We start from the raw sequence: 12,239 nt of genomic DNA, 5'->3' as shown, positions 1-12,239 counted from the left end.
GCTAGCGGTCATATCCATCCAGGCTGGCTAGCGGTCATACCGTCCAGGCTGGCTAGCGGTCATATCCATCCAGGCTGGCTAGCGGTCATATCCATCCAGGCTGGCTAGCGGTCATATCCATCCAGGCTGGCTAGCGGTCATATCCGTCCAGGCTGGCTAGCGGTCATATCCATCCAGGCTGGCTAGCGGTCATATCCATCCAGGCCTGCTAGCGGTCATATCCGTCCAGGCTGGCTAGCGGTCATATCCATCCAGGCTGGCTAGCGGTCATATCCATCCAGGCTGGCTAGCGGTCATATCCATCCAGGCCTGCTAGCGGTCATATCCATCTAGGCCTGCTAGCGGTCATATCCATCCAGGCCTGCTAGCGGTCATATCCATCCAGGCTGGCTAGCGGTCATATCCATCCAGGCTGGCTAGCGGTCATATCCATCCAGGCTGGCTAGCGGTCATATCCATCCAGGCCTGCTAGCGGTCATATCCATCCAGGCCTGCTAGCGGTCATATCCATCCATGCTGGCTAGCGGTCATATCCATCCAGGCTGGCTAGCGGTCATATCCATCCAGGCTGGCTAGCGGTCATATCCATCCAGGCCTGCTAGCGGTCATATCCATCCAGGCTGGCTAGCGGTCATATCCATCCAGGCTGGCTAGCGGTCATATCCATCCAGGCTGGCTAGCGGTCATATCCATCCAGGCCTGCTAGCGGTCATATCCATCCAGGCTGGCTAGCGGTCATATCCATCCAGGCTGGCTAGCGGTCATATCCATCCAGGCCTGCTAGCGGTCATATCCATCCAGGCTGGCTAGCGGTCATATCCATCCAGGCCTGCTAGCGGTCATATCCATCCAGGCTGGCTAGCGGTCATATCCATCCAGGCCTGCTAGCGGTCATATCCATCCAGGCCTGCTAGCGGTCATATCCATCCAGGCTGGCTAGCGGTCATATCCATCCAGGCTGGCTAGCGGTCATATCCATCCAGGCTGGCTAGCGGTCATATCCATCCAGGCTGGCTAGCGGTCATATCCGTCCAGGCTGGCTAGCGGTCATATCCATCCAGGCTGGCTAGCGGTCATATCCATCCAGGCTGGCTAGCGGTCATATCCATCCAGGCTGGCTAGCGGTCATATCCATCCAGGCTGGCTAGCGGTCATATCCATCCAGGCTGGCTAGCGGTCATATCCATCCAGGCCTGCTAGCGGTCATATCCATCCAGGCCTGCTAGCGGTCATATCCATCCAGGCCTGCTAGCGGTCATATCCATCCAGGCTGGCTAGCGGTCATATAAATCCAGGCCTGCTAGCGGTCATATCCATCCAGGCCTGCTAGCGGTCATATCCATCCAGGCCTGCTAGCGGTCATATCCATCCAGGCTGGCTAGCGGTCATATCCATCCAGGCCTGCTAGCGGTCATATCCATCCAGGCCTGCTAGCGGTCATATCCATCCAGGCCTGCTAGCGGTCATATCCATCCAGGCTGGCTAGCGGTCATATCCGTCCAGGCTGGCTAGCGGTCATATCCATCCAGGCTGGCTAGCGGTCATATCCATCCAGGCTGGCTAGCGGTCATATCCATCCAGGCCTGCTAGCGGTCATATCCATCCAGGCCTGCTAGCGGTCATATCCATCCAGGCCTGCTAGCGTTCATATCCATCCAGGCTGGCTAGCGGTCATATCCGTCCAGGCTGGCTAGCGGTCATATCCATCCAGGCCTGCTAGTGGTCATATCCATCCAGGCTGGCTAGCGGTCATATCCATCCAGGCTGGCTAGCGGTCATATCCATCCAGGCTGGCTAGCGGTCATATCCGTCCAGGCTGGCTAGCGGTCATATCCATCCAGGCTTGCTAGCGGTCATATCCATCCAGGCTGGCTAGCGGTCATATCCATCCAGGCTGGCTAGCGGTCATATCCATCCAGGCTGGCTAGCGGTCATATCCATCCAGGCCCGCTAGCGGTCATATCCATCCAGGCCTGCTAGCGGTCATATCCATCCAGGCCTGCTAGCGGTCATATCCATCCAGGCTGGCTAGCGGTCATATCCATCCAGGCTGGCTAGCGGTCATATCCATCCAGGCTGGCTAGCGGTCATATCCGTCCAGGCTGGCTAGCGGTCATATCCGTCCAGGCTGGCTAGCGGTCATATCCGTCCAGGCTGGCTAGCGGTCATATCCATCCAGGCCTGCTAGCGGTCATATCCGTCCAGGCTGGCTAGCGGTCATATCCATCCAGGCTGGCTAGCGGTCATATCCATCCAGGCTGGCTAGCGGTCATATCCGTCCCAGGCTGGCTAGCGGTCATATCCATCCAGGCTGGCTAGCGGTCATATCCATCCAGGCTGGCTAGCGGTCATATCCATCCAGGCTGGCTAGCGGTCATATCCGTCCAGGCTGGCTAGCGGTCATATCCGTCCAGGCTGGCTAGCGGTCATATCCGTCCCAGGCTGGCTAGCGGTCATATCCATCCAGGCTGGCTAGCGGTCATATCCATCCAGGCTGGCTAGCGGTCATATCCGTCCAGGCTGGCTAGCGGTCATATCCGTCCAGGCTGGCTAGCGGTCATATCCGTCCAGGCTGGCTAGCGGTCATATCCGTCCAGGCTGGCTAGCGGTCATATCCATCCAGGCTGGCTAGCGGTCATATCCATCCAGGCTGGCTAGCGGTCATATCCATCCAGGCTGGCTAGCGGTCATATCCGTCCAGGCTGGCTAGCGGTCATATCCGTCCCAGGCCGGCTAGCGGTCATATCCGTCCAGGCTGGCTAGCGGTCATATCCGTCCAGGCTGGCTAGCGGTCATATCCGTCCAGGCTGGCTAGCGGTCATATCCATCCAGGCTGGCTAGCGGTCATATCCGTCCAGGCTGGCTAGCGGTCATATCCGTCCAGGCTGGCTAGCGGTCATATCCGCCCAGGCTGGCTAGCGGTCATATCCGTCCAGGCTGGCTAGCGGTCATATCCCGCCCAGGCTGGCTAGCGGTCATATCCGTCCAGGCTGGCTAGCGGTCATATCCGTCCCAGGCTGGCTAGCGGTCATATCCGCCCAGGCTGGCTAGCGGTCATATCCGTCCAGGCTGGCTAGCGGTCATATCCATCCAGGCTGGCTAGCGGTCATATCCGTCCAGGCTGGCTAGCGGTCATATCCGTCCAGGCTGGCTAGCGGTCATATCCGCCCAGGCTGGCTAGCGGTCATATCCGTCCAGGCTGGCTAGCGGTCATATCCGCCCAGGCTGGCTAGCGGTCATATCCGTCCAGGCTGGCTAGCGGTCATATCCGCCCAGGCTGGCTAGCGGTCATATCCGCCCAGGCTGGCTAGCGGTCATATCCGCCCAGGCTGGCTAGCGGTCATATCCGTCCAGGCTGGCTAGCGGTCATATCCGTCCAGGCTGGCTAGCGATCATATCCGTCCAGGCTGGCTAGCGGTCATATCCATCCAGGCTGGCTAGCGGTCATATCCATCCAGGCTGGCTAGCGGTCATATCCGTCCAGGCTGGCTAGCGGTCATATCCATCCAGGCTGGCTAGCGGTCATATCCGTCCAGGCTGGCTAGCGGTCATATCCGTCCAGGCTGGCTAGCGGTCATATCCGTCCAGGCTGGCTAGCGGTCATATCCGTCCAGGCTGGCTAGCGGTCATATCCGTCCAGGCTGGCTAGCGGTCATATCCGTCCAGGCTGGCTAGCGGTCATATCCGTCCAGGCTGGCTAGCGGTCATATCCGTCCAGGCTGGCTAGCGGTCATATCCGTCCAGGCTGGCTAGCGGTCATATCCGTCCAGGCTGGCTAGCGGTCATATCCGTCCAGGCTGGCTAGCGGTCATATCCATCCAGGCTGGCTAGCGGTCATATCCATCCAGGCCTGCTAGTGGTCATATCCATCCAGGCTGGCTAGCGGTCATATCCATCCAGGCTGGCTAGCGGTCATATCCGTCCAGGCTGGCTAGCGGTCATATCCATCCAGGCTGGCTAGCGGTCATATCCGTCCAGGCTGGCTAGCGGTCATATCCATCCAGGCTGGCTAGCGGTCATATCCATCCAGGCCTGCTAGCGGTCATATCCATCCAGGCTGGCTAGCGGTCATATCCATCCAGGCCTGGCTAGCGGTCATATCCATCCAGGCTGGCTAGCGGTCATATCCATCCAGGCCTGCTAGCGGTCATATCCATCCAGGCTGGCTAGCGGTCATAACCCATCCAGGCTGGCTAGCGGTCATATCCATCCAGGCCTGCTAGCGGTCATATCCATCCAGGCCTGCTAGCGGTCATATCCATCCAGGCTGGCTAGCGGTCATATCCATCCAGGCTGGCTAGCGGTCATATCCATCCAGGCTGGCTAGCGGTCATATCCATCCAGGCCTGCTAGCGGTCATATCCATCCAGGCCTGCTAGCGGTCATATCCATCCAGGCTGGCTAGCGGTCATATCCATCCAGGCTGGCTAGCGGTCATATCCATCCAGGCTGGCTAGCGGTCATATCTATCCAGGCCTGCTAGCGGTCATATCCATCCAGGCTGGCTAGCGGTCATATCCATCCAGGCTGGCTAGCGGTCATATCCATCCAGGCTGGCTAGCGGTCATATCCATCCAGGCCTGCTAGCGGTCATATCCATCCAGGCTGGCTAGCGGTCATATCCATCCAGGCTGGCTAGCGGTCATATCCATCCAGGCCTGCTAGCGGTCATATCCATCCAGGCTGGCTAGCGGTCATATCCATCCAGGCCTGCTAGCGGTCATATCCATCCAGGCTGGCTAGCGGTCATATCCATCCAGGCCTGCTAGCGGTCATATCCATCCAGGCCTGCTAGCGGTCATATCCATCCAGGCTGGCTAGCGGTCATATCCATCCAGGCTGGCTAGCGGTCATATCCATCCAGGCTGGCTAGCGGTCATATCCATCCAGGCTGGCTAGCGGTCATATCCGTCCAGGCTGGCTAGCGGTCATATCCATCCAGGCTGTCTAGCGGTCATATCCATCCAGGCTGGCTAGCGGTCATATCCATCCAGGCTGGCTAGCGGTCATATCCATCCAGGCCTGCTAGCGGTCATATCCATCCAGGCCTGCTAGCGGTCATATCCATCCAGGCCTGCTAGCGGTCATATCCATCCAGGCTGGCTAGCGGTCATATAAATCCAGGCCTGCTAGCGGTCATATCCATCCAGGCCTGCTAGCGGTCATATCCATCCAGGCCTGCTAGCGGTCATATCCATCCAGGCTGGCTAGCGGTCATATCCATCCAGGCCTGCTAGCGGTCATATCCATCCAGGCCTGCTAGCGGTCATATCCATCCAGGCCTGCTAGCGGTCATATCCATCCAGGCTGGCTAGCGGTCATATCCGTCCAGGCTTGCTAGCGGTCATATCCATCCAGGCTGGCTAGCGGTCATATCCGTCCAGGCTGGCTAGCGGTCATATCCGTCCAGGCTGGCTAGCGGTCATATCCGTCCAGGCTGGCTAGCGGTCATATCCGTCCAGGCTGGCTAGCGGTCATATCCATCCAGGCTGGCTAGCGGTCATATCCATCCAGGCTGGCTAGCGGTCATATCCGTCCAGGCTTGTTAGCGGTCATATCCGTCCAGGCTGGCTAGCGGTCATATCCGTCCAGGCTGGCTAGCGGTCATATCCATCCAGGCTGGCTAGCGGTCATATCCGTCCAGGCTGGCTAGCGGTCATATCCGTCCAGGCTGGCTAGCGGTCATATCCGTCCAGGCTGGCTAGCGGTCATATCCATCCAGGCTGGCTAGCGGTCATATCCATCCAGGCTGGCTAGCGGTCATATCCGTCCAGGTTGGCTAGCGGTCATATCCATCCAGGCTGGCTAGCGATCATATCCGTCCAGGCTGGCTAGCGGTCATATCCATCCAGGCTGGCTAGCGGTCATATCCATCCAGGCTGGCTAGCGGTCATATCCGTCCAGGCTGGCTAGCGGTCATATCCATCCAGGCTGGCTAGCGGTCATATCCGTCCAGGCTGGCTAGCGGTCATATCCGTCCAGGCTGGCTAGCGGTCATATCCGTCCAGGCTGGCTAGCGGTCATATCCGTCCAGGCTGGCTAGCGGTCATATCCGGCCAGGCTGGCTAGCGGTCATATCCGTCCAGGCTGGCTAGCGGTCATGTCCGTCCAGGCTGGCTAGCGGTCATATCCGTCCAGGCTGGCTAGCGGTCATATCCATCCAGGCTGGCTAGCGGTCATACCATCCAGGCTGGCTAGCGGTCATATCCGTCCAGGCTGGCTAGCGGTCATATCCGTCCCAGGCTGGCTAGCGGTCATATCCGTCCAGGCTGGCTAGCGGTCATATCCATCCAGGCCGGCTAGCGGTCATATCCATCCAGGCTGGCAAGCGGTCATATCCATCCAGGCCGGCTAGCGGTCATATCCATCCAGGCCTGGCTAGCGGTCATATCCATCCAGGCTGGCTAGCGGTCATATCCATCCAGGCTGGCTAGCGGTCATATCCATCCAGGCTGGCTAGCGGTCATATCCATCCAGGCTGGCTAGCGGTCATATCCATCCAGGCTGGCTAGCGGTCATATCCATCCAGGCTGGCTAGCGGTCATATCCATCCAGGCTGGCTAGCGGTCATATCCATCCAGGCTGGCTAGCGGTCATATCCATCCAGGCCTGCTAGCGGTCATATCCATCCAGGCCTGCTAGCGGTCATATCCATCCAGGCTTGCTAGCGGTCATATCCATCCAGGCTGGCTAGCGGTCATATAAGTCCAGGCTGGCTAGCGGTCATATCCATCCAGGCCTGCTAGCGGTCATATCCATCCAGGCTGGCTAGCGGTCATATCCATCCAGGCTGGCTAGCGGTCATATCCATCCAGGCCTGGCTAGCGGTCATATCCATCCAGGCCTGCTAGCGGTCATATCCATCCAGGCCTGCTAGCGGTCATATCCATCCAGGCTGGCTAGCGGTCATATATGTCCAGGCCGGCTAGCGGTCATATCCATCCAGGCCTGCTAGCGGTCATATCCATCCAGGCCTGCTAGCGGTCATATCCATCCAGGCTGGCTAGCGGTCATATCCATCCAGGCCTGCTAGCGGTCATATCCATCCAGGCCTGCTAGCGGTCATATCCATCCAGGCCTGCTAGCGGTCATATCCATCCAGGCTGGCTAGCGGTCATATCCGTCCAGGCTGGCTAGCGGTCATATCCATCCAGGCTGGCTAGCGGTCATATCCATCCAGGCTGGCTAGCGGTCATATCCATCCAGGCCGGCTAGCGGTCATATCCATCCAGGCCTGCTAGCGGTCATATCCATCCAGGCCTGCTAGCGTTCATATCCATCCAGGCTGGCTAGCGGTCATATCCGTCCAGGCTGGCTAGCGGTCATATCCATCCAGGCCTGCTAGCGGTCATATCCATCCAGGCTGGCTAGCGGTCATATCCATCCAGGCTGGCTAGCGGTCATATCCATCCAGGCTGGCTAGCGGTCATATCCATCCAGGCCTGCTAGCGGTCATATCCATCCAGGCCTGCTAGCGGTCATATCCATCCAGGCCTGCTAGCGGTCATATCCATCCAGGCTGGCTAGCGGTCATATAAATCCAGGCCTGCTAGCGGTCATATCCATCCAGGCCTGCTAGCGGTCATATCCATCCAGGCCTGCTAGCGGTCATATCCATCCAGGCTGGCTAGCGGTCATATCCATCCAGGCCTGCTAGCGGTCATATCCATCCAGGCCTGCTAGCGGTCATATCCATCCAGGCTGGCTAGCGGTCATATCCGTCCAGGCTGGCTAGCGGTCATATCCATCCAGGCTGGCTAGCGGTCATATCCATCCAGGCTGGCTAGCGGTCATATCCATCCAGGCCTGCTAGCGGTCATATCCATCCAGGCCTGCTAGCGGTCATATCCATCCAGGCCTGCTAGCGTTCATATCCATCCAGGCTGGCTAGCGGTCATATCCGTCCAGGCTGGCTAGCGGTCATATCCATCCAGGCCTGCTAGCGGTCATATCCATCCAGGCCTGCTAGCGGTCATATCCATCCAGGCCTGCTAGCGGTCATATCCATCCAGGCTGGCTAGCGGTCATATCCGTCCAGGCTGGTTAGCGGTCATATCCATCCAGGCTGGCTAGCGGTCATATCCATCCAGGCTGGCTAGCGGTCATATCCATCCAGGCTGGCTAGCGGTCATATCCATCCAGGCTGGCTAGCGGTCATATCCATCCAGGCCTGCTAGCGGTCATATCCATCCAGGCCTGCTAGCGTTCATATCCATCCAGGCTGGCTAGCGGTCATATCCATCCAGGCTGGCTAGCGGTCATATCCGTCCAGGCTGGCTAGCGGTCATATCCATCCAGGCTGGCTAGCGGTCATATCCATCCAGGCTGGCTAGCGGTCATATCCATCCAGGCCTGCTAGCGGTCATATCCATCCAGGCCTGCTAGCGGTCATATCCATCCAGGCCTGCTAGCGTTCATATCCATCCAGGCTGGCTAGCGGTCATATCCGTCCCAGGCTGGCTAGCGGTCATATAATCCAGGCCTGCTAGCGGTCATATCCATCCAGGCTGGCTAGCGGTCATATCCATCCAGGCCTGCTAGCGGTCATATCCATCCAGGCTGGCTAGCGGTCATATCCGTCCAGGCTGGTTAGCGGTCATATCCATCCAGGCTGGCTAGCGGTCATATCCATCCAGGCTGGCTAGCGGTCATATCCATCCAGGCTGGCTAGCGGTCATATCCATCCAGGCTGGCTAGCGGTCATATCCATCCAGGCCTGCTAGCGGTCATATCCATCCAGGCCTGCTAGCGGTCATATCCATCCAGGCCTGCTAGCGGTCATATCCATCCAGGCCTGCTAGCGTCATATCCATCCAGGCTGGCTAGCGGTCATATCCATCCAGGCCTGCTAGCGTTCATATCCATCCAGGCTGGCTAGCGGTCATATCCGTCCAGGCTGGCTAGCGGTCATATCCATCCAGGCCTGCTAGCGGTCATATCCATCCAGGCTGGCTAGCGGTCATATCCGTCCAGGCTGGTTAGCGGTCATATCCATCCAGGCTGGCTAGCGGTCATATCCGTCCAGGCTGGTTAGCGGTCATATCCATCCAGGCTGGCTAGCGGTCATATCCATCCAGGCTGGCTAGCGGTCATATCCATCCAGGCCTGCTAGCGGTCATATCCATCCAGGCTGGCTAGCGGTCATATCCATCCAGGCCTGCTAGCGGTCATATCCATCCAGGCCTGGCTAGCGGTCATATCCATCCAGGCCGGCTAGCGGTCATATCCATCCAGGCTGGCTAGCGGTCATATCCATCCAGGCTGGCTAGCGGTCATATCCATCCAGGCTGGCTGAGCGGTCATATCCATCCAGGCTGGCTAGCGGTCATATCCGTCCAGGCTGGCTAGCGGTCATATCCGTCCAGGCTGGCTAGCGGTCATATCCATCCAGGCTGGCTAGCGGTCATATCCGTCCAGGCTGGCTAGCGGTCATATCCATCCAGGCTGGCTAGCGGTCATATCCATCCAGGCTGGCTAGCGGTCATATCCGTCCAGGCTGGCTAGCGGTCATATCCATCCAGGCTGGCTAGCGGTCATATCCATCCAGGCTGGCTAGCGGTCATATCCATCCAGGCTGGCTAGCGGTCATATCCGCCCAGGCTGGCTAGCGGTCATATCCGTCCAGGCTGGCTAGCGGTCATATCCGTCCAGGCTGGCTAGCGGTCATATCCATCCAGGCTGGCTAGCGGTCATATCCGTCCAGGCTGGCTAGCGGTCATATCCATCCAGGCTGGCTAGCGGTCATATCCATCCAGGCTGGCTGGCGGTCATATCCATCCAGGCTGGCTAGCGGTCATATCCATCCAGGCTGGCTAGCGGTCATATCCGTCCAGGTTGGCTAGCGGTCATATCCATCCAGGCTGGCTAGCGATCATATCCGTCCAGGCTGGCTAGCGGTCATACCCATCCAGGCTGGCTAGCGGTCATATCCATCCAGGCTGGCTAGCGGTCATATCCGTCCAGGCTGGCTAGCGGTCATATCCATCCAGGCTGGCTAGCGGTCATATCCGTCCAGGCTGGCTAGCGGTCATATCCGTCCAGGCTGGCTAGCGGTCATATCCGTCCAGGCTGGCTAAGCGGTCATATCCGTCCAGGCTGGCTAGCGGTCATATCCGTCCAGGCTGGCTAGCGGTCATATCCGTCCAGGCTGGCTAGCGGTCATATCCGTCCAGGCTGGCTAGCGGTCATATCCGTCCAGGCTGGCTAGCGGTCATATCCGTCCAGGCTGGCTGGCGGTCATATCCATCCAGGCTGGCTGGCGGTCATATCCATCCAGGCTGGCTAGCGGTCATATCCATCCAGGCCGGCTAGCGGTCATATCCGTCCAGGCTGGCTAGCGGTCATATCCGTCCAGGCTGGCTAGCGGTCATATCCGTCCAGGCTGGCTAGCGGTCATATCCGTCCAGGCTGGCTAGCGGTCATATCCGTCCAGGCTGGCTAGCGGTCATATCCGTCCAGGCTGGCTAGCGGTCATATCCGTCCAGGCTGGCTAGCGGTCATATCCGTCCAGGCTGGCTAGCGGTCATATCCGTCCAGGCTGGCTAGCGGTCATATCCGTCCAGGCTGGCTAGCGGTCATATCCGTCCAGGCTGGCTAGCGGTCATATCCGTCCAGGCTGGCTAGCGGTCATATCCGTCCAGGCTGGCTAGCGGTCATATCCGTCCAGGCTGGCTAGCGGTCATATCCATCCAGGCTGGCTAGCGGTCATATCCATCCAGGCTGGCTAGCGGTCATATCCATCCAGGCTGGCTAGCGGTCATATCCGTCCAGGCTGGCTAGCGGTCATATCCGTCCAGGCTGGCTAGCGGTCATATCCGTCCAGGCTGGCTAAGCGGTCATATCCGTCCAGGCTGGCTAGCGGTCATATCCGTCCAGGCTGGCTAGCGGTCATATCCGTCCAGGCTGGCTAGCGGTCATATCCGTCCAGGCTGGCTAGCGGTCATATCCGTCCAGGCTGGCTAGCGGTCATATCCGTCCAGGCTGGCTAGCGGTCACATCCGTCCAGGATGGCTAGCGGTCATATCCGTCCAGGCTGGCTAGCGGTCATATCCGTCCAGGCTGGCTAGCGGTCATATCCGTCCAGGCTGGCTAGCGGTCATATCCGTCCAGGCTGGCTAGCAGTCATATCCGTCCAGGCTGGCTAGCGGTCATATCCGTCCAGGCTGGCTAGCGGTCATATCCGTCCAGGCTGGCTAGCGGTCATATCCGTCCAGGCTGGCTAGCGGTCACATCCATCCAGGCTGGCTAGCGGTCATATCCATCCAGGCTGGCTAGCGGTCATATCCATCCAGGCTGGCTAGCGGTCATATCCATCCAAGCTGGCTAGCGGTCATATCCGTCCAGGCTGGCTAGCGGTCATATCCATCCAGGCTGGCTAGCGGTCATATCCATCCAGGCTGGCTAGCGGTCATATCCGTCCGGCTGGCTAGCGGTCATATCCATCCAGGCTGGCTAGCGGTCATATCCGTCCCAGGCTGGCTAGCGGTCATATCCGTCCAGGCTGGCTAGCGGTCATATCCGTCCAGGCTGGCTAGCGGTCATATCCGCCCAGGCTGGCTAGCGGTCATATCCATCCAGGCTGGCTAGCGGTCATATCCGTCCAGGCTGGCTAGCGGTCATATCCGTCCAGGCTGGCTAGCGGTCATATCCGTCCAGGCTGGCTAGCGGTCATATCCGTCCAGGCTGGCTAGCGGTCATATCCGCCCAGGCTGGCTAGCGGTCATATCCGTCCAGGCTGGCTAGCGGTCATATCCGTCCAGGCTGGCTAGCGGTCATATCCGTCCAGGCACGCAGTCATCAGGGTTGTGGGGCATATTTCCACATTAGGCTGGAGGAAAGGAGCAGCTCCTCATCCACAATCTCAGCCGCAGTGTCTGTTTACTCGTGTGATTCGCTGTGAGGGGGTGAAGGCAGACTTAGCTACACAGGCCTCATTTCATTATGGGGAGATGTTGTGCTGGTTAGCTTCTGTAGCTTTTATCTTTGTGTGTGTGTGCGTGCATGCGTGTGAGAGCATACAGTGTATGCATGCATGTGAGAAAACGTGTGAGTCTGTTTGTATGTTTCAGCATGTCAGCATACGCGTGTGTGTCTGGTTTTACTTTCCTTGTGGGGACCAGAAGGCCTCACAAAGATACTAAAACAAGGAAAAAGGCTATTTTAGGCTCAGGGGTTAGGTTCAGGGTTACAATTAGGGTTAGGGTTAAGGGTTAGGTTCAGGGTTACAATTAGGGTTAGGA

This window comes from Coregonus clupeaformis, chromosome 18 (genome assembly GCF_020615455.1).
Source record: "Coregonus clupeaformis isolate EN_2021a chromosome 18, ASM2061545v1, whole genome shotgun sequence".
Lineage (NCBI taxonomy): Eukaryota > Metazoa > Chordata > Actinopteri > Salmoniformes > Salmonidae > Coregonus > Coregonus clupeaformis.
The sequence above is the reverse complement of the archived record's forward strand: the minus strand, read 5'-3'. Positions refer to the sequence as shown.